Source organism: Lycium ferocissimum, chromosome 9, assembly GCF_029784015.1.
Source record: "Lycium ferocissimum isolate CSIRO_LF1 chromosome 9, AGI_CSIRO_Lferr_CH_V1, whole genome shotgun sequence".
NCBI lineage: Eukaryota > Viridiplantae > Streptophyta > Magnoliopsida > Solanales > Solanaceae > Lycium > Lycium ferocissimum.
In genome coordinates, this window is record NC_081350.1 from 44,054,109 (window position 1) to 44,069,708 (window position 15,600).

The 15,600-nt window shown below is 30.3% G+C and overlaps 1 non-coding gene across 1 annotated transcript; it reads right to left on the reverse strand.

Moving 5' to 3' along the window:
* Positions 1–7,849: 7,849 nt before the first annotated feature.
* TRNAM-CAU (transfer RNA methionine (anticodon CAU)) lies at positions 7,850–7,933 on the reverse strand. The gene is given in 2 exon segments: positions 7,850–7,885; positions 7,896–7,933. It is a non-coding gene; the product is annotated as a tRNA-Met (tRNA).
* Between the last annotated feature and the right edge of the window lie 7,667 nt (positions 7,934–15,600).

Genomic DNA, 15,600 nt, shown 5'->3' on the forward strand with positions numbered 1-15,600 from the left:
TGTTATGTGCACTCTTTTTTCAACAGCTTGCTAATCTAACAGCCTGCCAGTCCTCTTTTCCAACTCGCACTGCGTCATGAATGTCACATGATACGCTTAGTGGTGAACCTGATAAGTGCAGGTCACTACCCTAGTTTATCTGTACCAACCAAAAATAACGGTTATTTTCATCTTTACAGTATCTATTTACTAAAATCTAGTAAGTATTGATTCTAAGAATCTAAGTATCACGTGTGATTGGGAAATTAAATGTCTCAACCCCTCAGAACAAGAAGCCAAATACGGTGTGTCTCCCCTGGCCAAGAATGTCACATGATAAATCCAATGAATACTTGTCAGTACCTCCTTAGTGTACTGTGTAACATGAGTTTTTTTTCTAAAGCCCTTGCGTGGAAAAGGACCTCATGTCTCTGATGAGTCTGTATCAGTCTCGCAACCAAAAATTAATAATGGGTTCAACATAAAGCAAAACCTGCATGAATTATTGTACTTGTTAGCTTCCACTTGCTTCTTGTCATGAGACCCTTCAGTGATAATAAGCGGCGAAACAAGAATTTTTACTAAGGAAAATTAAAATATAAAGAAATAAATACACCAACACATCAAAGAGATTCAACATAAAGTAAATATACATAAAAAAAAAAAAAAAAAAAAATTACCTATCTGCATAGTATAATATTTCAACGAAGGTGTGTCAATTAACACCTATAGGACAAGAATAGCTTTGCCATTGGTGATAACTATGCATAAATAATTTTAACACTAAGGAAATACTTTTTCTATTTCATTTTATATGACGATCTTTGGCTATGCATGAAATTCATGAAAGAAAAAAAAACTCTGGTTTATATCAGGAGTATCCTTAAATTTGTGATTTGAGTGACATGACCAATTTACTACTATAATTATTAATACGGTAAAGGAAAATGAGAGAATGTCAAAGAATGAGAAGAGGATAATCACAAAGGCTCAATAATTTGATGTGATTCACCTCTTTGTACCAGAAAATCCAATAATGGTTAGAGGCGGGTTTGTGGGGTGAGGGGGTTTAAGCAAAAGGATTGAAGTAGAGGGACAAGAAAATTTTGCAGACTGATAAAAATTTAACAACCAAAAGACTAGTACATTTTTGTGGTAATGCCTTAACATTGACAATGCATGTGTTAGTGACTTCCATGACCAAAAAAGTGAGCTTTAACTTGGCGACGAGAAAAATTTTGTTAGAGATGTTCAATATTTAATATACATGTATACAAAATAATTCTTGGCCTGCATATATATGTGGCTCCGTCACTTCTGAGATTTATATATCTAACTAGTTTTAACATACGTGCGTTGCACGTGTCTTTCACGTCAATCAATAATAGATTGCATATCAGAAGATCGAATTATGTAAAATAATAGTTGACGTTAAAATAGATATAACATTCATTTAAATGAACAAAAACTAATGTTAGTACATAAATGTGACAGTTAAATAAAAAAATTAGTTTTCTTCATAGATGATTTTTTTGGTGTATGTTCCTTTTTGTCACTTTGATTACTTTGTCATGGCGAAAGCTCTAGTTGAGGACATCAATATTCATCTCGAGATTACAACATACAGTTAGCTATGTGAGAAAATATGTTGTAACAATTGTACAGTCCAACACTAAGAATTGTTTGAAGATGCATTTTACTTCAAAATCAACCTGAATACAAAACAAATTTATTTTTAAGTTGGTCAATTGATGAATTAGCATGAAGACACAAGATTAATATCTGACAACCACGCTTAAAACTAATTTTAATACTGCAAGGGCATTAGTACCTTTATTGTAGCCCCACAGTTCAAACCATTTTTTTTGGGTTGTAGTGGTGGGGCGGGGGAGAGGAACCACACCTTCCCACTAATATTCTTAAAGAGCTTATGATGAAAATGTGGAATGGTGACTTCTTCTATAAAAGTGCTCAACTCCTCCTAAATGTATTTATTTTTTAAAATTTTAATCTCAAGAAATCCATCAACAAAAAGAATTAGATTACGATTTAAGTCTAAATATCTTTTAATTCTAATATTTTTTCATGTTGACCTTGGTCTGATTTCATTAAATTCTAATCCCATTCAATCGGCATCAGTTGCCTTCTTAATGTATTTTCTTTTCTTTTCCGGTATATACCAACATAATAAAATTATTAAAAGTTTCAATTTGATGTGTAAAGAAAGTCTCTAAATCTTACACCGCCGTTAAGAATTGCAAATATTTTGGAGCTATAGTCCATAAGAGCTCAAATTAACTCACTAAGAATAATAAGAGTATACATAGAGCTAACATAATGACAAAAATAACGACCATCGAGTAATAAGAATATACAATCTTATCATGGTTCTTTGGGTTCCTAACACACACTATGATGCATAGTACCACCAAGCAAGCAGCTTGTAAAGTGAAACATAAAGCTAACATCTTCTGCTTTGCGAACACAACATTCAATATCTACAATCTACATTCTTCCTTCTGCTCCGCTATAGAACTTGAAATCTAAAGCATTGCATCGACCAACTAACTACGTCCATACATAAGGAATAAGACTCCTAGTCCTAGAGCTGTAAAGTATGAAATAAAAAAAACAAAAAAAAACTTGCTGATTCATAAAAAGATCTAAAAGGACTCCTTGTCCTACTCGGACTCCAATCGGTTTGTTTACTAAATATGCCCAGGAAATTCAGAAAAATTGCATTGTTAAAATAACAAAGGAAGAGAAGCAGCTGTAGACATTGAGAATTGAAATGCATAAATGGAATTAATCTTTGGATTTAAGAGAGAATTTATGTGATTAAGAAAAAGAATTACCTTAAACGGGACCGATATTCCATGCATGTAACACTGTTGATTAAAAAACCTAAATACAATGTAATATGACAATTACTCAAAAGATATTACAGATAAATCAAGCATGCAACATGAAGATCAAAATCTCAATAAATTAGCCATTATTACACAAAAGCAGAAAAATCAATATGTTTTACAAAATACAATTTAAAAAATGTAATTTAAACTTTCCTTTTAGAACTCTGAAGCAAACATCAGTCTTTCACGATGCAAAAGATTAAGAGAAAATTTTCAAAGGCTGGCTGCAATTAGGATTAAATACTTGACATGACTTTATTAAAATAAAAAAGGAAGCAGAAATTGAGAATTGAGATGCATACATGGAATTAATCTTTGAATTTAAGAAAGAATTTGTGTGATTAAGAAAAAAATTACCTTAAGCGGGATTGATATTACGTGCATGTAACAATAGTGAATTAGAAAAAACCTATGAACAAGCAATACGACAATTAGTTGAAAGATATTACAATCGAATCAATCGTGCAACCTGACGATCAGTATTCCAATGAATTAGCCTTGAGTAATCGATTTAGCATTAGCAGTAGCTATATCCATTGTAAGACAAAGCTATGACAGATTTTCTCTGCAACTTACCATAAAAAATAAAAAAAATAAAAAATAATAAGAACAAAAATTTAAAGATTTTAAAGGGAAAACAGTAAATCATAAGTTAGACAATCTGCCAGCATGGATTAACAAATATTTCTCATCAAACATGATTAAGAGACAAAAACCCAAAGAAATTAGGAGGCTGAGAGCATATCTATGAGGCATGATAGACATTTATTAGGGTTAAAGAAATAAACTCAATTTCAGAATACCGTGCAAAATTAATGTAAAAGGCATAGCATTTTATAGAAAATAAATCTTACTTGATTTAAAATCCTAAATCTTAGGACTTCTTATATAGTTCAAATAGCAAAGATTTAATGTAATATTTTAGATTATTTAAAATTTTAAATATTAGGAAAAATAGTAAATGATAATTTTGTCTATTGCAGAGTCTTTTAATGAAGGGCAAAAAGTTCAATCAACATTTCTAAGGCCCTTCATGCTTTTAATATAGTATAGATTAGATAAGATCAGTGTATTTTTTTTATTGGGTTAGCAATTTGCACTTGAATAGAGAAATACACAAACTAATTACCATAATATCAAAATTCAAATCACAATATTTTCCTCTTTATTTTATGCATTTATCTACTTAAAACTTTCTAAAAAGTGATATTAAAAGTCTGTAGAAACATGTTTGTTTTTCTCCCAGAGAATTAAACTTTCTTTCTACGTTCTTTTTATCTTCTACCTTTTCGTCTCATGCTCTAGGTTTTTGTTTTTAATAATTTGATTCTTAATATTATATCATAATTGATCTTTCTCTACTTTGTTTTTCACTATTAATGCTCTTTTTATGTAAAAAAAAAAAAAAAAAAAAAAAAAAAAAATTGTAGTACCCTGAAAGTTGTGTCAACCTGGAAAGACTGTTTTTTCTTATATAATGAATTCAACAAAGAGATGAGTTGAATTCTTTTCTAGTAAGTTAATTCAAAAATTTAATTACATGTTGTCAATATTAGAAAAGATTGTCTTTTGATTCAAATTCTTAATAGATTATTTCAAATTTAAGAGATTCAACTGTAACTAAAAAAATTATCAGTAAAAACATTATTTTCAAAGGAAATATGATTAGCATTTTAATTTTGGAATCTTTGTGATTGTATAATCGTTAGAGTTATTAACTTCTGCCAACTGTTTTTTCCTCTTTTTATATTCTGATGAAACATATTTAAATTATTTATTCTAATAATTGAGTGTAGTTCTAAATTTTGTGGAAAAAAATCCATGATGACCAAAAATATTATTTCAATAGAAACACAAAAATGTTTACCGTAAGGGAGACTAATGATTTTATATTTTGAAATATTGTCCCAAATGAATGTAAGTAAATATTTTACTTTATTTTTAAAAAGTAAATATTTTACTTTATTTTAAAATCTCGTCCATTAGGGAGAGAACCTTTTATTCAACTTTCCCATATATTTATCATATTGTATTGATTGCTTAGATAAATCTTAATCGATTTTAAAGTCCTAGTATATTAGGATTTTTTACATAATTCAAATAAATAAAGATTTAATAATTAGCGTTTTAGTTAATTTCAAAGTGCTAAATATTAGGAACTCTTACCTCTTTCAAATAAAAAAATATTTCATAAAATAATTAAATTACCACTTTGTCCAACATAAAATCTTTTTTAAAGGGTAAAAAAAATGAGTGGAATGTCGTGCTTTTAATATAGATAGATACTAATATCTATGAACGTGTTTTGCACATTAAGAATGACACGTGATGTTCAACCAATTATATATATATATATATATATACTTTATTTTAAAATCCCTCTATAACAACATCGATTTGGGTCCAAATAAATAAAGATTTAAAATTTTTTTTTTAAATTTATAGAGAGTAATTTCTATGAAAGTTATACAACAATTATATATATATATATAACAATATTTACCATTAAAATAATATGTGGCTGTTATAGGCAAAAAAGATGCATAAAAACCTATGCTTTTTATTTTTAATGTTGTAAAAAATAACAAATTATTTAAAATTTAAATCTCAAAGATATGAATACTTCACTAACTAAACATTTAAGAAAGTTAATACAATTTCAATAAATTCATAACTGAATGTATAAAGTTTTAAGCTCTAAGACAGACATTTTAAATCTATAGAAATATAGTATATTAAAATATCAAATTAAATATTTTTCCATGAAGCTCTTTTATTTATTGTAAAAAAACAATGATATTCATATGTATATTAAATAAAGTTATAGAAGACAATGATATTCTTAGATTACAAATATGTATTCATATGTAATATTCGTCATAAATATAGTATATTAAAGTATCAAATTAACTATTTGATCAAAATCTATACACTTATTATTGATAACCATATATATTCTATTTTTTATAAAGATAATTAACTACTATACCAAAAAAGCAGATAGCTGTTATATGGGGGGGTAATTTTACAAAGAGCGTACTGTCATAAAGTTGGCCGTTGCCATTATAAGTAATATGCTGTTATAGAAAAGTAAAATATAACATAAAAGATCGGTTCCAAAAAAATCTTAGCTGTTATAGAGAGGTGTTGTAATACACGGATCTTAGTTATAGAGAGGTCTGACTGTATATATATTCTACTTCCTCCCTCTTCCTACAATGCACAGTATAAGTGAGATTTGACATTATCCCAAGGGCAATTAACGTAAGATATGTTGTGAATATACTTGTTATCAGAAAAGTAAATACATTGTATGATATCAATAGTCAAATCTAAAACAACTCATGATTATCATGCAAATCTAAGTCTATTCATGCTTACCACGTAATTTGTGTTAGATAGGAGAAGAAATTTTGAAATTACCTGAAATCAATGATATTCACGCAAAAATAGGAAATTTCCAGTAGAATCATCTGTAACACAAAGATAAATTTAAAAAGTTGATAAATCCGATTAGCATTACAAGGAGAAAAGTAATACGCTAGCCGAAATCTTAAAGAGATAAAAATTGCAAGTTATATGCAATTTGCATATAAATGATGCATATCTAATCGTACCATGAAAAGGAAAAAAAAAGATTTATTTTAGTGTTTCAAGCGGCAAACGTGAGAATGCAATATGCTAATGAAACGTTTTATATAGATTGATGTGTTTGTGTCCAAGTGAGATTAATAAAGAAAAGAAGCCGCACGTTAGTATTAGACCTAAAACAAATTGTCCCTAAAATATAATACAAAACACCAGTTAAATAGAATTGTAGCTCAAGAATGAAACTTTTATTTATTACGTCGTTCAAATAAATAATTATATAAGGCAATATTTAATTGATTTGCAAGTGTAAATTATTAGGACTTCTTACATATTTGAAATAAGAAAAGACTTAATAACCACAATTTTAGTTGATTTCAAGTTTCTTTAAATAGAGATCCTAAATATATTACTTATTAAGTTTCCTTCTTATGCTATTGTTCTTTTTTCTTTTTGAACCTACGCCAATCTCACTTTTTCTTTAATAGGGATATTAAATAGTATAGTAATAAGTTTCTTACTTGTTCACCAATTAATTCCTTTTTTTTTTTCCCTTAACCTGCGACAATTGATTCATTAACGTACTTCTTCTTCTTTTTCCTTTTTTAACTTGTACGACAATTGGTTACCTATTAATTGTCATTAATTTATAAAGTTAAATAATTAAATAATGATTTGAGGAAAATAGTAAATGACGGTTTTGCCTATTGCAGAGTCTTTTAATGAAGGGCAAAAAATTCAATCAATATTTTTAAGGTCCTTTGTGCTTTTAATATAGTATAGGTTGTATCTATGTTTTGTATTTCACACTAGTGTATGAGGTTCAACTACGGGGCACTAAATTCTGTTAAACCTGTGAACGCATTGTTGAATTAGTCATTGCTATCCGGTGATCTTTAGATATAATGTAAAAATCTTGAAATTAAATCCATATGTATTTGTAGCTATTTATGTCTACTTTTCTCATTACAATCTATAAATAGAACCTCCTATATACATTGAGAGAAGAGGCAGCAATAAGAAAGGTCACAAAAAAGAAACCAAAAGGGGAATGGGGTGAGAGTGTTCAACTGACCATCCTTCAATTCATGTGTGGCTCCGCCACATCTGATAAAAAATAGATATACTTCTATCTATGCTTTGTTTTTTCACACACTTATATGATATTCAACTCCGAGACACTAGATTATTTTAAAACCTGTGAACCGATTGTTTGAATTAGTAGTTATTGCTATCTGGTGATCTTTAAATATAATGTAAAGATCTTGAAATAAAATCCATATGTATTTAATAGAACCTCCTACATACGTATTCATTAAGAGAAGAATTAGCAATAAGAAAGGTCACAAAATAGAAAAAAAATAGGAGAATGGGGTGAGAGAGGCTCGAACTCTCGACCTCAGGATTACTCTTAGCTATGAGACCTACGCGCTAGCCAACTGCGCCACCACCCCGTTCTTGTTTAGCAGTTCACAATATCTTAATTATATATTGTTGGACAGCTACATCTGTTTGATACTCTCTCCGTCTCAAATTATTTGTCGTTTTTTTAGTTTTACACGTCCCATAAGAAATACGTAATTATGAGGGTAGTTGACTAACTTTACCTTTATTTATGTCTAAATTATAATCTCTCTCCATAAATGTTTACTCTATTTATGTGTCATCTCCATTAATGATAGAATTCTATTAAGGGTAAAATGGAAAAAATAATTAATTGTGCCTAAAACAACAAATAATTTGAGACGACTATTTTTAGTAATCACGTCAGATAATTTGAGACGGAGGGAGTATTTGGCTAGAGGTATCTCCGGGACTATAAATGAGTGTTAGAGTACCATTACATTATGTATGATTCTTTAACAAACTATTTAACAATATTAACGGAAATTAATGATTTTGTAATAAAATCATAAAGAATGATATGTATTTTAGTGAGCGTTGGATATAATAATATTTAAAACTTGCCTAATTAAGCCCGAAAATTACGCCAAATTATAATTAATTTATCTTACGGAGGAGACGGAATTTTGATAAAAGCATGTGAACCCGAATACTCTTTGAAAGAGAGTATGGCCTCATTTGTTTTCATTAAGATTAAGACGTCTGAATCTGAATGCACATCTAAATGATTAAGATGTTGTCTCTAGATCTGAATACTGAATAATTCATACTGTTTGCTTTTCAACATCTGTGTGCACAATGTATTTATTTAAATATAATAAATATGCAATCCAAATAAAAAAGTAACTAAATATTAGAAAATAAATATAAATTTAACAAAATAAAAATATTATTTGATAAAAAATAAAACATTTATGTTTGCTAGTAATGATGGAGACGTTTGTAGTGGTGGTGCGGTGGGTCTGGGAGTCGGAGTGGGGGTAAGGTAGATGGGTGATGTTGGTGGGGGAGGGGGTTGGGGTGGAGTGGATAAGTGGGAGTTGGGGGGGGGGGGGTGGAGGTGGAGTTGGTGTTGAGTGGGGGGTAGGGGTTGGGGGTGGGTGGGTAGTCGTGGTGGTGAGGGGTTGGGGTGATGTTGGTGGTGGTAGTTAGTGCGGGGTGGGGTGGGTAGTAGAGGGTTGGGATGGGTGGTGGGAGTGGGGTGGAGCCAGTGGTAAAAATTAATCCATATAAAATACCTCTTAATGATATTAAGACTTTCAGATCTCAATGATTAAGATCTATTCAGACCAAATGAGTACTTTGATCTTAATGTAAACAAATCCATTTCATGACCTAAGGTCTGAATCATTCAAATTCAGACCTCCATCAAGTGCAAACAAATGAGGCCTGATACTCCCTAGATAACGTGTTTAGAAGATCACTCACTAATTTACTAGTTGGGTATATAAGACACTTTGAAAATGTAGGGTGTGTAAATGGTTGCCCGTGATAAAGAGGTGTGTCACAGGGATTTGTTCTCAAGGTTAGAAGGTAAATTATGTATTCTCTCAATTAACTACTCCCTCCGTCTCATTTTATATGAAGGTGTTTGAGTCGGCATAAAGCTTAAATAAAGGAAGAGTTTTAAACTTGTGGTCTAAAACAAGCAATAGAAATTTATGTGGCTAGAAATCATTTCATTAAGGGTGAAAAGGTAAATTTGAAGTTGAATTGTTACTAAATATAGAAATGTGTCATTCTTTTTGCCTTTTGGGACAGACTAAAAAAATAAAGAGTGTCATATAAATTCGGACAAAGGGAATATGATTCATTGATACTGACGTATGTGAAAGTATGTTGTCATGTATTCTCTAAATTGGTATAAATATCGGGTGCGTGTAAGATTTTGTCGATATAATATAGTATTGATATGACATATTGCCTATTTTTATTGAATACCTAAAATGACCGGACAAGGAGAGGAGAAAGATGCATATATTTCCTATAACAGAAAGGCACAAGCCCACAATAAACTAAGTGGAGGTCATTTATAGAATATTTTAATTTGAGGCACAAGATAAGAAGCAACATGATAACCACAAAGTGAAAGAGTCCTAAAAATTCAATCTTTGCATTATTTGATACACAGAAAAGTCACTAAGTCTTCCATTTTGAGTTTTGACAAAGACTTTTAAGCAGCCACTTCTTCTAGTGCTTCCTAAAGAAAAATGTTTCTTTAACTAATTTAACTTACCGATAACAATGTGTGTGTGTGTGTGTGGCTCTTTCTGGTGTTCAAAATTAAAATAGTGGTCTGAATTTCGAAAGTGATCACATAGTGTGAAGTTTTAAGTTCAAAATTGATACTTTCAGACTAAGCGTTTAATTTTGAAAAAGTGGCTAACTTAATACAAAGGTCGCAAAAGGTGGCCACTTGATGTAAACAACACTATATTGCTTTAGCAATTTTGTATTTGAAATTCATCGAATCAATTAATTCGAATTCGCATTGCATAAGTTTCTTTACGAAGTTAAGATGCTCCCCACCAATTAAATGGTTTGATATATTCATGTTTTATTGAGATTGATAATGAGGCTTAGAAAAAAGGGGAATTTTCATTATGGTGCATATGAACATGTGTAAGAAACAAATATATGGTTCTATTATGAGCACGAATAAAGAATTATCTAACATATTTTCGTAAAGGAAATAGTCGATAAAACTTAAGCCAAAAATAATAAATATATGATTACTTCTAAGTCTGTCAAATTGATATAATAATAGATAGCAAAATCATTTGAGATGCCTTCAGAGTTCACACTATAATTAGCAATAAATACTCTTTGCTTTTACATATCCAAAGCTAAGAAAACTCATCATTTATCAAGAGATTTATCTGCATTTACTTCAAATTTATTTTTAAGTGTTGATACATATTATTCCCGATGTATGTAATGTAATTAACATGTTTCAATTTTTATTTTCTTTTGATTTATTTTATGCAGAGGAATTCACCCTTTGATGGGTCAGCCAAAGGATGAACATATGGACTGGACTCTGCCTTGAAGTGGGCTAGTTTCCCAACAAGGGCCACAATGATACCAACTGATAAGATTTATTTTGAGGATCTTTAACATTTTTAGTAAAACGGCAAAACAAAAATAATCAAAAGACTTATTTCGTCTTTGTGATTATTTCAAATAAAAATTATCTACCAATAGGATTATTCGTATTGTATAGTCTCTTCTGAAGCCACTCTTTTTATTTTTTTATTTTTTGGAGATCCTATCTATGTTAACTTAGTAGGTTAAATTTCACCATTAAGAATAAGAGGGTGAACTTTTATATATTTTTTAGACAAATTTAGCTCACCTAGCGAGGACAAAAGTTAAATAGTAGCTTCAAAAGAGGTCAGCTGTATAAGTGCCTCAGATCAATATGTGAAATGGAATGGATCCTTCTTTATGATTTTTCACCCGGTATTTCATATCTATTGTAGGACGTCAATTAATCAAAACTCGCGTCACACATAAGCTTATTAAAATGAAATGGTTTTGAATAGAACAGTACGATTGAAAACAGAGAATTTATATAGCCAATATTAACTAATTAATTTGAAATTGAAGCGCAGTTGATTGATTGATATATTTGTTGTATCGTTTATGTATACCCTTGAAATTCGGTTTCACGAATTATTACTCTATGTGCGAAGTATATAATTAAGCTTAGATATTATTTTTTACAGTGGGCACTTACGATTTAAAACGATATGATACTTGAACAAAACATGCAAACTGAAAAAGAGGGTGGAGAAAAAGCAAACTAACGAACAACACGCAAAACTTGTCCTCAAATTCATTTATAGCATGAATTGTAGTCACTTTACAAGTTTGGCATGAATTTTATACAATCTAACTACTAAAAGTTAGCTTAATGTATGTTCCACATCTAGCTAGTCATTCGAAAAGCTTGTTCAACCTCGTTAAAAATCATCTAAAAAGGAAACAAAAATATTAGTCTTTTTCTTCCTCAAATATTTACTTTTAAGTGCTTGTAGGTTTGTTGAGTTGATTGCTCAGATGGTCATTCAATTTTGAGTGTTGGCAATCAAAATCTTTTTTTTTTCTTTTTTTTTTTTTGTCTTTCAAAAGCCACTTTACTTTACCTAGTTAGCTTCAATGGTCATCTTCACTAAATTTTGTATTTTCAAAATAAAACACTAATTAAGAATTTGACTCATTTATTAGAATCCAGCCCCACCCCAAACCGACCTAATACTGACCAGACCCAACACTTTTTATTCAAAAAATATGTTCAGGCCCTGCTCAAAGATAACTAGTTAAGAATGACGGAACATTTAACATTCCGTCGCACCCCCTTCAGTGGTACTAGATTGCAATTCTACTACTTTCCCCGTCCCAATTTATGTGATATAGTTTGATTATGCACGGAGTTTAAGAAAGAAATGAAGATTTTTACAATTTGTGGTCTAAAACAAGCCATAGATATTTTTGTGGCTGTAAATCATTTTATCAAGCTGTAAAAGGGGAAGTTTTAAGTTACATTATTTCTAAATATAGAAATATATCATTCTTTTTGGGACAAATCAAAAAAGAAAGTGTATCACATAAATTGACATAGAGGGAGTAGTATATAGTTTGGCTAAAGATTCTGTTATGCTAAATGGTAATGGCAAGACTACAAACTGTTTAGAGCTAAAGTTGAACATGACACTTCATAATTTTGGGACCTCAGCTAGAGTCAATTGTTGCTAATACTATTGCTCCATTTTTCCCTCTTGATTTTCACAAAAAGAAAATATTAGCGCTTGAGTCTTTTTTTAAAATGATCGAAAAGAATAGTGAGCCGAGTCAGATATTGGGTCTGTTTAGGTTTGGTTCGCATTTTAAATTTATCCAGGTTTTTAAATTTCACTGTCAAATATAAAACCCGGTGAAGATGATCATTGAAACTAATTAGGTGAAGTAAAATGGCTTCGAAACACAAAAGAAAGATAAAGTCATAAATGACTTTAATGCCAATTACCAAGGGTGGAGCCACGTTAGCTCCAGGGGGTATCCGAACCCCCTTGGTGAAAAATTACAGTGTATTTTCAAAGTTAAAATTATTTTATTATGTATATATAGTAGATGTTGAACTCCCTGACTTCTTCGTCTATTTACCTTTTAGAATTTTTGAACCCCCTAGATGAAAATCCTGGCTCCGCCACTGTCGTTTGGTCGATTATATTGGAGAAATTAGTTCCATTGTAAAGTTTTGCATTAGATAATAATATTCGGTTAGACTCATAATAACAAAATAATTAATCGCCGTATGATGAATGCAATATACTTTGATTGGCGATATTAAATAATGTATGCTCTAAATTATTCGTGAATACATATATGCGGGAAAAATATGAGATAAGAATATGTGTATCAGCAATGCGCGGGGTATTAAACTATATAAAGATTAAAAAAGGACAAAAGTGTAAATATACCCCTCAACTTGCGATTTAGAGCAGATATATCCCTTGTTAAAAAAGTAGTGCATATATGCCCCTCTCGTTACACAAATGAACCAAATGGTGCAAATATACCCTTTTATTCGAACAATTAAAAAAAAATTATTTAGCTTATTTTCAATTAAAAAATATCACGCGGCTTTAAAAAAATAATAATTCTATCCATTTTCTTTAGTAGACTTATTTTTTAAAAGTCACGTGACAATATTTTTCTAATGGGTTGTCTGGTTCGTTTAAAAAAAAATCTTTGTGGTTTAAAAATTACAAGTCTACCATTTTTTAAAGGGTCATTTGCACGATTACCCTTCAAAGGCACTGGTCTTTAATTTTTTCCCCTCAAATTGGTGGTCTTTAATTTTTGCCCTTTGTCAAATACCATGAGGTTTGGGGTTTGAACCCCGTCTCAGTAAAAAAAAAAAAAATTAAGCTTCTTTATGATTTTTCACCCGGTATTTCATATCTATTGTAGGACGTCAATTAATCAAAACTCGCGTCACACATAAGCTTATTAAAATGAAATGGTTTTGAATAGAACAGTACTATTGAAAACAGAGAATTTATATAGCCAATATTAACTAATTAATTTGAAATTGAAGCGCAGTTGATTGATTGATATATTTGTTGTATTGTTTATGTATACCCTTGAAATTCGGTTTCACGAATTATTACTCTATGTGCGAAGTATATAATTAAGCTTAGATATTATTTTTTACAGTGGGCACTTACGATTTAAAACGATATGATACTTGAACAAAACATGCAAACTGAAAAAGAGGGTGGAGAAAAAAGCAAACTAACGAAACACGCAAAACTTGTCCTCAAAATCATTTTCAGCATGAATTGTAGTCACTTTACAAGTTTGGCATGAATTTTATACAATCTAACTACTAAAAGCTAGCTTAATGTATGTTCCACATCTAGCTAGTCATTCGAAAAGCTTGTTCAACCTCGTTAAAAATCATCTAAAAAGGAAACAAAAATATTAGTCTTTTTCTTCCTCAAATATTTACTTTTAAGTGCTTGTAGGTTTATTGAGTTGATTGCTCAGATGGTCATTCAATTTTGAGTATTGGCAATCAAAATCCTTTTTTTTTTCTTTTTTTTTTTTTTTTTTTTTTTTTTTTGTCTTTCAAAAGCCACTTTACTTTACCTAGTTAGCTTCAATGGTCATCTTCACTAAATTTTGTATTTTCAAAATAAAACACTAATTAAGAATTTGACTCATTTATTAGAATCCAGCCCCACCCCAAACCGACCTAATACTGACCAGACCCAACACTTTTTATTCAAAAAATATGTTCAGGCGCTCATTTCATGAGCTCAAACCCGAGATAACTAGTTAAGAATGAAGGAACATTTAACATTCCATCGCACCCCCTTCAGTGGTACTAGATTGCAATTCTACTACTTCCCCCGTCCTAATTTATGTGATATAGTTTGACTATGCACGGAGTTTAAGAAAGAAATGATGGTTTTTGAAACTTGTGGTCTAAAACAAGCCATAGATATTTTTGTGGCTGTAAATCATTTTATCAAGGGTAAAAGGGGAAGTTTTAAGTTAAAATTATTTCTAACTATAGAAATGTATCGTTCTCTTTTGCACAAACCAAAAATGAAATTAGAATGATAAGATAGTATATAGTTTGGGTAAAGATTCTGTTATGCTAAATGGTAATGGCAAGACTACAAACTGTTTGGAGCTAAAGTTGAACATGACACTTCATAATTTTGGGACCTCAGCCAGAGTCAATTGTTGCTAATACTATTTCTCCATTTTTCCCTCTTGATTTTCACAAAAAAGAAAATATTAGCGCTTGAGTCTTTTTTAAAATGATCGAAAAGAATAACGAGTCCGAGTCAAATATTGGGTCGGTTTAGGTTTTGGTTCGCGTTTTAAATTTATCCAGGTTTTTAAATTTTACTGTCAAATATAAAATCCGGTGAAGATGATCATTGAAACTAATTAGGTGAAGTAAAATGGCTTCGAAACACAAAAGAAAGATAAATGACTTTAATGCCAATTACCTAAACTCGGATGATCAAATCTAGTCGCTTATTATGCATAGACAACATAGTCATGTAACTGGTTTTACAAGAGTCACAACAAATTTTTTATGCTAACACCAATGCGGCAAAGGAGTCGAAATTAGTTCCAGTGTAAAGTTTTGCATTAGATAATAGTATTCGGTTAGACGCATAATAACAAAATA